A 17557-nucleotide genomic window follows, 5' to 3' on the forward strand; every position below is an offset into this window, starting at 1 on the left:
GCTTCTCCTTTTCCTCTCTCCCAAGCACTCCAAACCCTTAGTCCTGGGCTGAAACCATAAACTTAAGTCTGAGGCTGATTTATCTGAGAGTTCCAGTCATGCAGAACAGGATGCTGCTCCTACCCAGACTGCTAAAAGACTTTGCTGCTGCACAGAAACCAGGAGGATTCAGGATAAAACATTAAACCTGTGTTGTGACCAGCACACGACAGAAGTAAGCAGCAATGGGTGTCTGACTTGTCACAGCTCTTTTCTAGATACCTTCTGCTACTTTGCAGACATAAATTATTCCCAGCAGAAGATTTCACAGTACAGCTCAGTAGCCAAGAGCTGCATTCCAGCCCTCCAGATCCATAAATCCAGGTACAAATGCTCACTTGTGGAGAAGGGGCAACACGCAAAAGGAGGCTGAGTACAAGGACATGACACCTTCCATGTGCTTGTCTCACATTGTCTGTCACTTGAGGAAGATTTGGGGCTTTTGGACCATCTTCCCTTTCAAAAATCTCAGGAGGACCATATAAGATCTAAATTAGAAGACTAATTTAGTCCCCTTGATGATGGGAGTGCAGCATGAAGATGAAAAACAAAGCTCGTGATGTGTCTATGGCTCCCACTGGTGCATGGCCAATTCCTTTCAGTGACTCATGGCCTTCCTCTTCCTGCTCTGACCTGGTCAGAAGATGAATCACCAAAATGATGGGAGGGCGAAAAAAAATAAAATCATTGCTCATCCATAGGTTTGGCCACTGCTTTTCAACAGGCAGCTTCCTCCTCCTCTTGTGGAGTTCTGGGAGTGAAGACCATGGTTGATTTCAGGTCCTGGAGAGTAACAAGACAAATGCCAGGGATTTCTGCAAGGAATAAAATGGCTCCCTGTGAGATTGAAACCTCAAGGCTGCAGTGCTTGTACAAGCCTGGCAGGGAATCCTGCCTCAGCATGGCTCTGCTGTTGATGGCAATGTTCGTACTGGGAGATCAAACTGGAGAGACCAAGCCAGGATGAAAATGGCAGGGAACAAAGCAGCAACAGTGGATAGTTCAGCCACTTCTGATCTTTATTCCCAGAATTTCTGCCATAACAAGTGTGCCCTCTTAGTCAACCAAGCCCTGGGAGAATGGCAGGGGCAGAGCCCTCAGAGGGGAAGAGCAGAAGGGCAAGAGTCAATGTTTGACAGTGCCTGAAGGCACGCTGGTTTTGCTGTTATCCCAGCACATGACAGGAGGAAAAGAGAAGAGGAAAAACCCTGCCAATGTTGCATCACGGACAAAGCAAAAACTGGCTCCTCTACCAGGTTTGATAAACAGAGATGAGAGATGGCCTCCACTTGCTCCTCACCCATATGGAAATCCCTTTTCCTCCCTTGTCTGTCAATCCCTATCCCATTCCCTGCCCCTTCCAGAGCTGGTGAGTCACTGTGCTCTTCACAGCAGGTTTAGTTCTTTGGCAGACAGTGCCACTCACTCACCAGAGGTTTCTCAGGCAAGAGCATCACCTCATCAGCCTGTTTGCCTCTCTCCCCCTTTCATCTGTTGTTTGCTTTCCATTCATACACAGAATGAGACGTCACCCCCTTGCCAGACCATTTGCATGTTTTGTAAGAGGTGACGGTGATGCAAATGTCAGGAAGTGCATTTTGTCTATTATTTGTGCAACACGTTTTTCTACCTCCGGGTTATTTACCTTGTATTTAGTTCTTCCCTAGCCCAGACCTTGGCCCAGAAATAAACTCAAAAAGAAAATCTGAGTTTAAGAGCTGCAGGTGTGCCCTGTGAGTGGCTGGGGCAGAAGAAAGGGCTGAGCTGGTCTGGATCTTTCGGTGCCACCAGCCCATTACAGCAATTTTGGACAAACCCCTCTGTCCCCAGGAGGTGGTGGAGGGAATTTGTGTTTGTACAGCTGCACACAGAGCTGTTGTCTGCTCTCATCAGGAAAGCACTTGTTCCACAGAGCAAGAGATTTTCCTGCCTCTTGTTGAAGGATTCCCTCTCAGGCTGCTCCTGCAGGAGACAGAAAAATCCACTGCAGCTCCTTCATAGGTGAGAGTCCATCCAAAAGGATAGCTTCCAGGAGGAATTCAGGGATATCCTTACAATGGCAGTTTCCAGAAGGAATTCAGGGACATCCTTACCTAATCATTACAGCTCACAGCTGAGGCTGAGGATGCTGCTGGAGCCTGTTATGGGAACAATCAGCACAGCTCCAGTGTCCTAGAGAAAGCTGAGCAAATAGGAAAAATGCAGCAGTCATCTGAATGGGCAGGTAAATCCTCATTAAAAGATGATATATTCAAAGCCCAGTTATTGTTAATTACATTTATTTGTTGTATGTTAGCCTTTACTAAACCATGGGATTTATTAAATGGGATTACAATGGCTGAACTGAATGGGGAAAATGCAGTTTTGGCTTGGAATACCCACTTAGCAGAGAACCCTGTAAGTCATCAAACAAAATAAGCCTTGCAACCCCCTTCCACATCACTGAAATCAGAGAAGCCCTCAGTGAGTGGTCTACAAACCAATTTGTGCAAGATCTTCACTGAAGAAATATACAAAAAAGTTGCAAATTTGGTAAATTTACCAGATTAAAATTTGCTGATCATCTCAAGCAGCTTTGGAAATGAAGATGAAGATATGGAAACAGATTAAAAGATAAAACTAACTACACCAGTCTGAAAACTAAATGAGTGCCTGTCAATTATCCACAATGCTTTGGTGACAGGATAGGAGAAAATTATCACATTGGGGAAAATAGTTACAAACCTTGTGCTACAGGTCTGGCAAAGTAATGCCTTAAAATTAATTTGCAGTGTAATTTTCAGTTCTCATTGATTATATTTCATTTCTACTTAACTACATGAGGGCCCACAGTTACTATAACCTGGACTTAAAGACCTGCTTACCTTCAGGAAGAGCTCCATCAGTCCCATTGCCACAGTGGGAACTAAATCTTTCTTCACCATAAACTTGCCTTATTCTTCAACACAAAAAACCAAACCAAACCAAACCAAACGGAACAAAAAAAAAAAAAAATAAAACCAAAAAAAACCCAAAAACCCCCAACCAAACAAAAAAACCAATACCATAAAAACCCCTAAAGCCACCAAAAAAAAACCAACAAGAAACAAAACAAAAAAAACACTCAAGGTATAAAATGAGGAACTGCCATGACCTACAAAGCAATGAAAAGCCTTAAGATATTAACCCAAGAATAATTTTTATTTGGGAGAGCATGAAATGCAATTTTATCTCCCAAACCAAATGAGTATGCCAAGATTTCCAATAATGTGGGCCAGAGGGATTTTTGCATAGACTGAATTCTAAACTCAATTTTCATCTTCTTTAACCTTTTTTTTCCTGAGCACATATTGACTTTGACTGCTAGAGAGTACCACCCTGATGATAATAATGAATTATATGGAATTTTTTTGCCAAAAATGCAATGCAACCATCTAAAAACACTTGATAGATCCAGCAGAGTGACATGCAAGCCACGTGCAGGGATCACATTGCGTCATCCACCAGGACACAGCAACCATCTCTGCGATGATGGAGGGCAGCAGTTTGAACAATGCACACCAGCATTACCCAACAGCTCAGAGAAGGAAGTGAAAATTTAATGATTGCATCTAATTGAAACTGCAGGAAGAATTTTTGAGCAACAGAATTCAATTACTCAAGGTGGAACTTAATCAGAAGCTAAAAAGAACATGCTACCTGCTACACAAGCTTTCTAAATTTGGGCTGACTTAAAATACAAAATATCAAGGATAATCTCACAAACTTAACGGGAGCTATGATTTTGTTTAGTTATGATTTTGTTTGTTTTCTTTCTTGGTTTTTGTTTTTTTTAATTTTTTGGAGAGTTTTTCTGGTTTTTGATGGGGTTTTTTGGGGTTTCTTTTTCTTTAACTTTTCTCTGAGCACATATTGACTTTGACTGCTACAGAGTACCACCCTGATGATAATAATGATTTATATGGATTTTTTGCCAAAAATGCAATGTAACCATCTTAAAATATTTGGGTTTTTTTGGGGGGGTGGGGGGTGGGGTTTGGTTGGGGTTTTTTTGGGTTTTTTTTGTTGTTGTTGTTGTTGTTTTGCTTTGTTTTTATTCCTTTTTTTTTTTTTCAATTGAGCCCACACTGCCCCACAAAGATATAAGGGTATGTTTGAGGACAGAAATGTTTGAGGAGTCAGGAGAATTTTTTTGGTTGATACCCAAGCCTTTCTGGTGATGGGTGAAGCTGAGAAGGCTGCCTGGCTGATGGAGGACAGGGATGAACAAATCCTGACAGGGAATGGGGTTTTTATGACAAGAAATCACACAGTGATGAGTCTGTGCTATATGTGGACCTATAAACACTCCTTGGCTGAATATCCAACCCTTCACAACCTCTGACTGTTCCTGAAAGAGAACTTCAGTGCTAAAAACGCAAGCATTACGGGTTTTTTCGTAGAAGAGAGCTCGTCCAGACCTAGAGAATGAAGTCCACAGCCTGCAGGAGGAGTATCTATTAGATTGTTGTCCAACCCACCTTTTTTTTTTTTCCTGGAAAATCCTGTTAAGAGGCTGTTAAGCCATTCAGGTTTAAAATATGCAAGGTGGGTTCAGCTGGTACAGCTCATCCACAGCAGTCAGAGGTCAGGAAAGACATTTCTGAGTCAGGTACAAGAGCTGAGGACACAGAGTTCACAGGGGGATAGGAGGATAAATTACCCCTATTTTTTAAAAATCTGAGCCTTCATTTTCAGCAGATGTTTATGGAGCTGATTGATTGTGGTCACTGATCAAGACTACACAGCCCAACACTGGGGGAGGAAAGAGAGTTAAGGGAAAATGGAAACTTTATCTTGCATAGGCATTAACACACAGTACATATAAACTGCAGGAGCCTTTTCCATTTATAGGAGGAATTTCTCTGCAGGTTTTACCAGCAGTTGCTCACAAAGTATTTATAGAAACAGTATGGCCAAGGACACTTCCTTATCACATCACGAGTGGCCTCCCGTAACACCTCAGTGTTTGCCTTTTCCTTGCTGTGACTGCCTGGTGACCACTCCTTTGCAGTGTCACAGCCTGCTGCAGCCACTCCTGCATCACCAGCTGTGCCTGCCTGGCTGCAGCTGCCTGCAGGTCTGGCTGCAAATGGGAAAACACCAATCAATGGTTCTGTTGGCTGAGCACCACGTCCAGCCCCAGAGCAGAGGGCTCACCCTGTCCCACGCGCTGTGGTCAGTCAGTTATCTGCCCACAGCAGCAGTGGGTTGTGCAACAGGCACATCTGCACATGGGCCTCCCAGAAACCGAGTCACAAGTTTCATTTCCATTGCCCAAAGTGAAGAGCCTTTCTCCTTTTTCGACTAATTTTTCTTTCTCCCTCCATGCCAGGGTTGTCCAGCACAGAGGAAGAGAGAAAAATTATCTTCTGAAGGCCAGAGAGTGATGGGGAGCTGGTCTGCTGCTCCTCCAGAGGCCAGGCTGGCTGCCCACCCTCGGGAGAGGGTGAAAGGACATTGGCACTTGTAACCCTGCAGGCTTTCCTGCCCTTCCACCTCCTTTCTCCACAGGGATGCAGGATACCCAAGGACAGCAGGGTTGTTGCTTTCTTTCCTTTCTTTCCACCCTTTCTGCTACAACCAAAGTGTTCTTCCAACAGGGGAATGCCAAAGCAGGACCTGAAAGACAAAGAGCTCCATCCTCCCTTCTCCTTCACTCCTTCCCCAGCCTTTGAGGAAAAACTGAGGGAGCTGGGGGTGTTCAGCCTGGAAAAAAAGAGACTCAGGGGTGACCTTATCACTCTAAAACTCCCTGAAAGGTGGTTGTGGTCAGGTGGGGTTGGGTTCTTTCTCCAGGCAGCAACTGAGAATGAGAGGACAGAGTCTCAAGGGAAATTTAGGTTGAATGTTAGGAAATTTTTTTTTACAGAAAGGGTGATAAAATTCTGGAATGGCTTCCCAGGGAGGTGGTGGAGTCACCATCCCTGGATGTGTTTAACAAAGCCTGGATGTGGCACTGGGTGCCAGGGTTTGGTTGAGGGGTTGAGGCTGGGTTGGTGTCACAGACATCTTTTATGAAAAATTCTTTCCTTGGGATTTTTCCTCCTGAGACAGCCTGAGGCCTCAGGAACAAAATGTAAACAATGGTTATCTGCTGCTGTGGAATGCAACAGGTGCATCTGTGATTGGGCTCATGTTGAATGTTTGTAATTAATGGCCAAGCACAGCCCAGCTGGCTTGAGCACAGAGCCTGAACCACAAGCCTTTGTTATCATTCTTTGCTATTCTATTCTTAGCTAGCCTTCTGATGAAACCTTTTCTTCTATTCTTTTAGTATAGTTTTAATGTAATATATATCATAAAATAATAAATCAGCCTTCTGAAACATGGAGTCAGATCCTCGTCTCTTCCCCAATCTGAAAACCCCTGTGAACACTTTCACAGGCAGGACTCAATGATCTTGAAGGTCTCTTCCAAGCCAGTGATTCTGTGAATTCTGTGATTGTCTGCAGCACTGTGGTGGCCCTGGGGATGTGCTGGGTGCCTCTGCCACCAGGCCTGGCTTGGGGCTGCAGCCCCTCTGCTCAAAAGCGGATATTTGGGAGGTGCCTGTGCTGGATGAGGTGGATGAGCAGGTCCCTCTGTGAGAGATGGTGGCACAGAATGTATCCAGCCCTGTTTTGGTTTGGTTCATCAGCTGGGGCATTTGTCTGGAGCCAAGTACAACCCAAGTATGAGCTGTGTCCGGGTGGAATCCTCACCTGGAAGGCACCTGCTGTCTTTGGGAGGAGCAGCCCTGGTGGATTTCTCTCCTTGGTCCCTCAGCATCCTGCAGAGTTTACAGACCATGCTCTGGCCATTGAGCAGCTGCTCCTTTCCTTGCATTGTGAAATCTGCTCCTTGCCATAGGGAATAGTCAGTGCTGGTAGTGGAGTTCCAGTGTGGAGATGCCAGCTCTTGCAGCCTTTTATCACAAACCTCATTATAACTGATATTTTGCTTAAAGTCCCAGTTCCTGTCAGCTAGCAATTACAAAACAATATCAGAGGCTTTTTGGTTGGGTTGTTGTTTTGGGATTTTTTAATTTCAATACGAAATTATTCTTTTTTCTCTCCGACTCGCAGAGAAAAGCCTGAAAACATGGCCCAGGGCTACAGAACCAGACAAACAAATAGAACTTCTTATTTATACTGTATTTGCATGTCATTTGTAAGACAGCCTCACCAGCATTTCAAGACTGGCAGTACCACAGAGTTTTCATCTGTGGCTGGGAAGCACAAAGGCCAATTCTCCAATAAGATTACAGCCCTGGTGGTTTCTCAAGGTCATATTCTGCACGACCCAAACATACTTATTAAATTACCCTGCTTAGAAAAATTCTTTCTTTTTCTTTTTTCTTTTTTCCCAATTCAAATGGATGCTTGAAGAAGCATGTGGTTATGAGCAGGTCGCTGTCCCTCCCTTGCTGGTGACCCCAGAAAAGCCCCATGCAGGCAATGGGCCACACAGGGGAAGCCCATTGTCAGTTTCACAAACAGAAATGTCATTTTCTGGAAGTGGGTCCTGGTTTCCACCACGCCAACCCACAAGATGAGTTTGGACCACAAATTTGGCTTGACTCCCAGCAAGTGTACCTGTCCATGACCTCAGAGAATGCCATGTCACAGCAGCTGCACCAAAATGTCCCATTTCCAAATGCAGTCTGGAAATTTGAGGGAGACAGAAGAGGTAACACCACGTTTGTGCTGCTGTTCCAGGCCCAGAGAGCCTTGTTACTGCTGAATGTATTTGTAAAGCCAGTGGTTGCCAAAATCTGAGGGTTCAAGTATTCAATGGAAATGAGCAGGTCTGCTCTCCAGCCTTGAGCACAGTTGTCACCATTTAATCACACAGACATTACTGGCTCCTCTTCAGAGCCAGGCTGCCTGGCAGTTGAGTTCTGTGGCCTGCACCAAGCCCAGAAATGGTTCAGAGCTCATCAGCCTGGAGCAGGGACAGCCACAGCAGCTTCACAGCACGGGAAACAGAGCTCTTGTGTGAGGCCTGCCATCCTTGCCTTTGCTTCTATAACTTTGGCCTGGAAAATCATCTCACTGCCATGACCAGCAGCCACAAGCACCTCAGGGCACTGTGTGTTCAGCTGGGGAACTTAGTGGAGCAGAACTAAAAGTTTCATGGGGAGCTTTTAGTTCTGGTCCACTTGGGTGCCCATGGATCTATTGGGAAGCTCTCCTTCCACATCCCTTCCTCAGGTTTCTTTCAAGATAAACACCCAGGACAAGACCATGGTGACTTTCAGGGGACACTCCTGTGGACAGGGTACCCACTCCAGAGAGGGCAAGCATTCCTGAAGAAATTAAGGCAGAATTAAGAGAAATTAGTCGCCTGTTCTCCACGTCTGTGGCAGGCTGTCTAAGAACCCATGGTTTAAATTTTAAATTTATGGGTTGGACTGGATGACCTCAGAGGTCTTTTTCAACATAGTTAACTCTGTGATTCTGTGATTTTAGTGAGGCAGAAGCTCTGAAGGATCTTTCTGTGGTGAGGGTAGTCTTCTAGGGCAAAAATCTCCAGGAATATCCACCCATGGCAGGCGTCAAGAGCAGGTCAGACAAACATCTTTGCAGGAATGGCACAGAGATCTAACCCTGCCACAACAACAACACTTGGAAAATGGTGCTGCATTTCCAGTTGCAGCACCCAGCTGTTGTGATCCACATCCAGCTGCTCCACCAGTCCTGCTGCAGCCAGGAATCTCCTGCTAGGAACCCACATCCCACAGAGCATCGGCCCTCCTGCCTTTGAAAGATCCAGATCTTCTGTGGGCATGAGGAGACAGCTTGGAAGGAAACAAAACCCATGGAAACAAAAATTCTGCCTCTCCAGAGCCAAAACAGGGCTTTGCCATGCCACGTCACACAAGTATTCAACAATCAATTTTGTTTCTAAAGCTCTTGATCTCGAGTGTCCCTAATGAGCTGGAGTCAAGGTGGGAGGTCTGAGAGCCACACTCTATTCAAAAGAGCAGAGAAAGCGCATTAATGACCATGTTCCAGCACTGGTTTTAATAAAGCATCAGGTATACTGGAAAGAACTTCTCCAGTCTTACCTGCCAAAAATATGTAAAAATTACAAAATATTAAATATCTTTTATATATTAATTAGAAAGACAAAAGCAGCCTCTCCAACTACAATCCATTAAGAGAAACAAGAATCTGAGCTGTTAAATAAGAAAGGGGAGGTTTGGACAAAAATAAACAATGACTGGCATTTGGGGAACTTAAACTGCATCAGAAGAAGCAAAAAAAAAAGAAAAAACCCTCCTCATTTGCTCTGGCTTCTAATTTTTTCCATATTTTTGTCATTAGCCGTTATTAAAGTACTACTGTTCCAGGGCTGAGTGATGAAAGGCTGAGATATGATTCAGCCCCCTACGTTACATAAACAAACCCGGGTCGTTATGACATCCACTGAGGTTTTATTTCTCTTTTTCCCCCCTCTTTCTTTGGAGCCCTTCAGGGTACCACACTGCTGGCCAGGCTGTGGAAGCCCCTCCAGGTGCTCAGGTGCAGCTTCAGGCCAGGTTTTGGGAGGATGATGTGACACCACAAGTCTGCAGCCAGCTGTCCCCTTCCAGGTTCAGCCTCCCCCTGAGTGGGGCAGGGTGAAAGTGGAATTTAGGGGCCACTCAAACCTGGCTTTGAGCAGCAGGCCAGGAAGTGCCAGTTTAAAGTCAGCCCTGAGCCGTTAATCAGCACTGGGGACAATGACGCCGCTGTGACCGGATGGGCTGACTTATGATTAGCTCAGATTTATCTGAGATATAACAAAAGGGTGTTCTGCTGGTTTAAAGAGCCTCTTTCCCTTTTCCTCTGGAGAAATCAAGACATTGTTTAGAAAGCCAGACAGAGCGCTGTTCAAAAAATTCTGAGATCACTTCCAGGGATAAATTTAGTAGGGGGTATGACAAAACGAGGAGCAAAAATTTGGCCTCTTCCATCATGGAAAAGTCTGGTATTTTAGACACAAACCAAAGCCAGCTGAAATCAATAGGAGGGCAACCATTGAACTGAGTGAGGCTTGTTTGGGACATCCTGGTGGCATTAGTGCTGGTTTTAGGGCTGAAAAGTCCCCTAGGCCCTCCAAAAATGGACATTTGAGTGTTAACTCACAGGTCTGGTTCTACATAGAGCAATCCCCACCCAATGAGAAATGTGAAAAGTGAGAAATCCATATAAAGTATGCCACCAGGATATTTCATGTGACTGCAAGAGTGACATTTCCACCCTGGTGGCTTCCCACAGCAGCCTGGCGTGAGGAGCCATTCAGGGAAGGATGAGGGCAGCATTCCTGCCAGTGGGATATACAGTCAGTCTATTCCTGACGTCCCTGAGCACAAAATCAGATCAGCAACACCTCCTCTGAAAAACAAGAGCTCACCATGGAAGTGCCAGCAGAAGCTCCACCAAGTCACAAAGTGCCTCCTCTGTGGGGTGATATTGTGGTGTAAGAAATTATCTGCTCCTCTGACTTTAATTATTATATTTATTGCAATAATTGTCATAATAATAATAATAATAATAATAATAATAATAATAATAATAATAATAATATATTATTGCAATTAATAATATGCAATTATTATATTTACTGCAATAATAACAAAAGAAGGGTGACACAGACAAAAAATAAGTTTAAAAAACTCAGCTAATGTAACAACAGCATAAAAGTGGTCATTTGGCTGCATGAAGTTTATATATATATATATGTATGTTTAACCACATGAAGGGATTCACTTTTCATTTTAATTGGGTGGCCTGCTTATGGCAGGAATGGTTGTTGGCAGCCTATAAGATGGCATCAAAAAATGTTTAATTTCATGCCACTCTCAGTTTGTAGGAACAATCTTCTGCAGCCTTTTGGCAGTTATTACTTCCAGGCCCTTGAAATGTCCTCAGAGCAGCAACAACAACAACAAGAAAAGCCTAAAAGCTCTTGCTGACTGCAAGATGTTAAACCTTTGGTAGATCTTTTGGAGGCAGTGAGTGTCAGAGTGGGTGCCCTTGTGCAAGGTCAGGAGGGACCAGCAGAATGCAGATTTGTCCCACCTAAGGCAGGCTCTCCAGCCTGCAGAATGGGATGTGGCTCTCAGACTGCCTCAGACTGTGGGTGGGCCACGCTGCCCTCTGGAAGTGTCAAAATCTCTCCCTGGGTGACAAATGGAGCAGAGCCCAGCACTGAGCTGTTCTTTGAAATATCTGACTTTTGAGCTAGTTGAACTTGGAACAGCCCTCGCACGATTCCTTTTCCAGCGTCAGCTCCTCAGTCTGCATTGACTGTCGGGCAGCAGACTCCTGACTTCTAAACAACATTTCACTCTTCCTCCTGAGGGCTTCAATTCATCTCTTGTTGGCAGCAGAGATCCTCTTTGACCCTCTGGCAGCTGCCCCAGTCACTGAGGGAACTGCAGAGGTTGCAGCAGGACCTAAGCAGCGACAGCTTCCTGTGACCATTCTGTGGTATTGAATTTTCACTAAGCCAATTCTAGATGGAAATACACTCCTTCATCCTTGCTCTCTCAGCATCACCATCAGCCTCTTGCAGACATGCTGCCCAGTTTGACCCATGCTGGTTTTGTTACCTTCTCACAAGAGCGTTTGGAATTCTCACAGTTTCAGGCAGATGGAAGAACAGATGAGCTGCGGGGTTGTTTGAAGCACATCAAGGGTTGGCCTGCTGACACAGCACAGCTGGATGCAGAAAAGTGATCAGAAGGTGAAGGAAACAGCAAAACTTCAGTTTTCCAGCAAACAGACCTAGGCACGCAACAGCCAGGTGAAAAGCAGCTTGTTCTGGGTTTTGTTTGGAGCCTGATTTTCTGCCAACAGGGATGCAGAACACCAGGCTAGCAGCACCCAAAGGGCAGCTCCCTCCCTGGAAAACACTGAGGGAATAAAAAACAGGGTCACCTAGGGCAGGGAATCCCAGTTTGCAGCTGGAAGACCTGCACAAACCCCCAAGGCTCCAGCGTAGGTTCTCCCATCTTGGTTCCAGCTCAATTTTGGCAGGTCCACTCCTGACTGTACCTTTGTTTCTCACACTTCCAGCAAGTGGTTCCACAGACGTGCAGCTCAGGAGGAGAACCCCAGTGGTCAACACCTCCTAGGAAGATGGGACACCCAGATGGGATCCAGATGAAGATCACCCCATGTTAGGGATGCCATGACCATGCCACCACCTCCCTCCCCTCTGTGTCTGGGGCTGCCTGGGGTCTGTCTGTCCGGGGTTTTGTCCGTCCCTCCCTCCTTCCCTCCACCTGCACAGACTGGGGCGGTGTCCTGGGCAGAACCTGGAGCTGCTCCCAGCGGCAGAGCCGGGGCACATCTGTTCTGCTTTTGCAAGCAGCCTGGAAACATCTGCAGCGCCCCAGCCGAAGCAGAGGAGACACAAGCCCGAGGACAATGCGGGCTGGCTCTTGGTGGCGGCAGCCCTGTCTGCAGCGCTGGGGACACCCACATCCCAAATATCCGAATATCCCTGCCCCGATTCCAGGCGAAGTCACCGGGATGGGTCAGCGCCTTTGTCATTCCAGTTATTCCAATATTCGCGTGGCAGGAGGGGTTGGGATCCATCAATTAATGCGTGCGGGGCGCTCCGATGTCCCCAGGGCATGCAAGGATGCTCTGCCCGGCCGTCCACCCCTCCTGCAGCCCCCTCCCCAGCCTGCATCCCGAGCTTCCTCTCCTTGGGAAGAGCTTGCCTAGCACCATTTGTTTTTGGGAGTTGCTAGAAAACTCTCCTGCTTTTTTTTTTTTTTTTTTTTTTGTCCTTAATAACTATATCATGTCTGGTATTGTATTTCTGTTTTCCCCTGAGGAAAGAAGCCAAAAGAAGTAGGAAAAACAAATAATGTGTGGGAGAGTGTTTTTCTTTTCTTGTTCTTTTTTTTTTTTTTTCACCTCTTTTCAAAGCCTCTTTCTGTTTGACTTTAGCAGTTTTGTGACTACAATTCCCTTCTTTCCGATTTTTTTTTCTATTATAATTCTATTGATTTGTAATGAGTTTCCTGAACCCTTCAATATTTTCATATATGCACCCTAAAAGCTCTGCTTTTCTTCTGTCATTCTTACTTTTCTCACTTTTTCCCCATTTTTCCCCTTACTTTCCAACTTTCTTCTTTTTCTATTTATGTCTTAATTAGATATTAAGATATTATATATCTTTTCTCTTTTTCCCCTTGTTTATTTTTTACTTTTTACTCTTTTATTTCTTTATTCTTGTTTCCTTCCTTCTTTATGTCTCACTCGCCTTGCCTTTCCTTCCTTTCTTTTCTTTGTTTTTATCTTCCTCTCTTTTCATCCCCCCCTTAATTCTTCTGAAAATAAAACTACCAGAGAATTAAGCAAATCATCTGTGGCAATTAAGGAGACATCTCTGGGAAAACACTCGCTGTGGAACATGTTTGGTTCATTAAACACTCTCATCAGGCACCTTGGCACAGAGCCACATATTTATTTGGGAGAGGGGCAAAAAAAATAAATAAAAATGCAGTGGGGAGACTTTTTGATTGTTGCTGTCATTAGTGGCGAATTCATCTTTCTTGTCCCAGGTCCCCACATGTTTTTTAAACCATTATGACATGTGGTTTCCAACCACGGACGAGAGACTGCTGAGGAAAAACACCCTGGCTCTGCTCAAAAATTAAAAATGAAGTGTTATCTTTTCCTCCTTTCCCTCTTGGGTGATTGTGGCGGGGGCCAGTTCGTGCCCAGAAGCTGCGCCGGGGGTAATTTTCAGGGCTTTGTCTTTCAGTGCCCCTCCTGCAAAGACACAAAACCCCGTGCTCATCCCCAGCCTACCTGCCAGAGGTGCTGCCCCGGGGATGAGGGGATGCTGCAGCCCCCCTGTCAGAGCCACAAAGCCCCAGGATGAGGCTGTTCTATGGAAATTCACTGCAAGGGATGTGGGGCAAGGAAGGAATCACCCCAGGAGAAGGCACCTTCAGCCTAACCCCTGGCAGGGCGTGCTGGGGCAGGAGCAGCTCCCCTGCTTCCACCCTGCAGCAGAAACAGGTGGGAGCAGAGCTCTCTGCTGAGGATTGTTGGCAGAAAAAGCTTTATTTGGGGCTGGAAATTGGTCACAAGTCTCAATCACTGAGGGGACAACCTTGCAGGCTTGCTGCCTTCCAAACTCAGGGCTTCCCTAGCTGGAAAATGATTTTTTTTCCCCCCAAGAGGTGCTGAGGTGATACACATCCCAGCCTCTTCATACAGTGCTGGTAGGTGTAAACCAGGGAGAACTTGGGAATCATTCCCCTAAGCAAGAAGTATCTGGTATTTATGACCCCCTTCTCTGAAATCAGCTCATCCCAAGGCAGCACAAGGTGTTGCTTTAATCACATATTCACCCCACAAAATAAAACTTCATCTTGAAATCCTCTCTTCGTTTCTCCAGAAAGCTGGTGTGGGGAAAGGAGGGAAAATAAAACCTGCCTAGCACCCCACCAACCTACACCCCACAGACAGAGGGAATACAGGGTACTAAATTCAAAGGTCTTTCACTTTGAAGAGTGGCCATGGCTTTCTCAGTCCTTTTACCCATGGCTTTCCTTTCCTCATATTTAATAAAGAGCAAGGCTCTTACATGCTCTGCCCCTGTGTAAGCACTTCACAGCCCTGCGCAGAACTTTTGGGGAGCGCAGAAAAGTGGCTTGAGGGCTGTCAGAAGCCTCTCGAGCTGGAGGAGCAGTGTGAACACACCACAGCCAAAAAAAAAATCTGCCGCCCCAGCCTGTGCAGACTGTGTGTGTGTGCTTTCACTTTTTCGGGGTGTTTAAACATCTTTAAAAGATTGCTAGAGGAAAAGAAGCAATTATCCCAGCACATAATTAGAGGACAGGTTTTTGCATTTTCCCACCCTGCTTGCTTTCCCTCTCCCACCAGCGCATTTGGAGTTGTTAAGTTACTTTTTTAGACAGAACTCATCCTCCTCAGCTCCTTCCAGGCTGAAAAGCTGCTGTGTTTTTCGCAGGCAGCTCCGCACTCGGGAGCTTTTAAAGGGTTTCTAATCCTGGAAGGCCATCTGACATCACCCTGCTTCTTGTCTGCTGATGTTTCATACGAGCCTCACATTTCCTTAATGTTTTTCAGAGCCACCAATTACTACAGCAATCTTGTGTTTATGTTCTGGTTTTGTGCTCTATTTTTTTTTTTTTTTTTCCTCTCCCCTGATGCTTTCCTGGCCTGTGTCCCAACAGGCTGCTCTCTCTTAGGCGTGTTTTGTGCCAAGGGTTAAGCTGGACCAGCTTGTTACAAAAGAAAGAAAAAAAAAAAAAAAAAAAAAGAAAAAAAACACACCAAAGAAGTGGGAGGGAGGAGGTTGATTGGGGGGTTTTTTTGGAGATTTTTTTTTCGGTGTTTTTTTTATTTTTTTCCCTAATTTTCTTCATTGACTTCAGGCACCATGTGATCAGGAAGCCTGGAACTCTTTCCATTTCCCTTCCCGACTGAAGGGAAACATTGTGTAGCTGTTGCCCTGCCACCAGTGGGACGGGCTCCGGCGGTGCTACGTAGGAGGATAAAAATAACCGGGATATTTAAGGCTGGCTGTGGAATCCCAGTGCAGGCAGAGCGAGCTTGGTCAGCAGCCGAGCTCCACCGGCCCCGTAATCTGCTGCATATGATGCAACTGCAAATATATGCCTGGCAGTGCTGGTGGAAGAGTTAGACCCTGGGGAGGCCCAGAGGAGAAAAGAATAAAATAGAAAATAAAATAAAATAAAATTTAAAATAAAATAAAATACATAAAATAAAATAAAATACATAAAATAAAATATAATAAATAAAATAAAATAAATAAAATTGAAAATAAAATAGGAAATAAAATAAAATAAAATAAAATAAAACAAAATAAAACAAAACAAAATAACATAAAATAAAATAACAAATAAAATAGGAAATAAAATAAAATAAAGAAAAAGAGGATTTGAAAGAGCTTTTCAACCTCTTTTAGCACATTCTTTCTAGCACAGCTTTTGAAAAGTGACTTTTACCTGAGTTTCATGTGCTTGGTGCAGCAAGAGGGTGAAAGGGCTTGCTTGGCTTCAGGTGTAAGGCAGCACAACAGGGCTTTGCTCTGGAATTTTGTAGGGGATAACATCACTTGCCTCCCAAGAAAGAGAGGCCGAAACAGCACTGTGTTCCCTCTTTAGGCTTTTCTCTCCAAATCTCAAGTGTGGCTGCATGTGACCCACATCTTTCCTGTTGATTAAAAGTAATTAGATCAAAAGAGCAGCCAGCCCACAAGGCTCACACAGAAATAAGCAGAAATTTGAGTTTTGGTTCTTTCACAATTCACAGCTGTCAGAAGGCTTAAAAGGTGCTTTGGTTTTTTTCCCAATTTCTTAGGCTTGTTTTCACACTGCACACAAGCTGTGAACTTTCCAAAGTGTGACACTGGGCAGCATGTGCCACAACTGCAGCACTGAGAAGAGTGTGGCATTGCTCTTTCCTTTAAATCTGTTCTGACCAGCAAAGCAGTCAGAACTTCAGCAGCAGCACTTCAGCTTTCCTTTTTCCATCCGTGCCCAGGACATTGCAGGTGAGAAGCAGAAAATGCCACGGTTTGGTCACTCCTGCATTTTGGAGGGGAACCTCCTCACCTGCATCAGCACAGTCAGGGCTGTCAGGCGACAGAAAGGGACCAAGGGACACTTCAGCCTTAGTGCCACCCTCCCTGGGGCTAAACAGGACAGTGTCAGTGATCACAGCAGCTCACATTCACCCTGAGGGGATTGAAGTCTTTGGGAAGACTCCGAATTTCCATGAGGTGGTTTCTTCTACTAAAAAAACAGGAGCTCACAGCTCCTTGCTGGGCTGCTGAGTGGCCTCCTCTCCTGTGGAGGGAAATCACCCATAAATGTTGATGAGGGGCAGAGATTGATCCTGAGGTTGTTTCTACTGCAAAGCTCTGTTAAATGTTAGCCACAGTATAAAAAAAAAAAACATCACTGTGTTTGGTTTACTTTGTGATTTCCCATTCCACAATCTGTAGGACACAATGTAATAAGAATGCATTTAAGGGAAGTTGTGACAATTGTTGGGCACAAACTTAAGCATTGTTTATTGCTTATGCAATCCTGTGGGGTTATTTCAAGGAATTAAGAACGAGGAGGGGAATGGAGTTTAAGGACATTTGTGAGAGATTTCACCTGCCTGGACTTTTTCTTTGTTTTTCCAAGTGCTTATGGTTTTACTGTGTCATGTTCTAGGTTCATTCTTTCGAGCTGAGTGAAACACTGCAACCAGACAGAGAATCAGACTAGTAAGAGGAATGGCCAGAGCCTCTGATTTCAGCCTCACCAGTAGCCTTCCATGTAGATACTCTTATAATCATTCACATTTAACTAAACAGTATTCGAGAACCACTGAGACCAAATGGACTTTGATCTAATAAATTCTTTATTACAATGGAAAATATTACCCCCGCTTCATATAAATATAGAGCTGCACAGGACGAAGAGCAAAGGCCCAGTGCCCAATTATCCACATTTCATATC

This window comes from Ammospiza caudacuta, chromosome Z (genome assembly GCF_027887145.1).
Source record: "Ammospiza caudacuta isolate bAmmCau1 chromosome Z, bAmmCau1.pri, whole genome shotgun sequence".
Lineage (NCBI taxonomy): Eukaryota > Metazoa > Chordata > Aves > Passeriformes > Passerellidae > Ammospiza > Ammospiza caudacuta.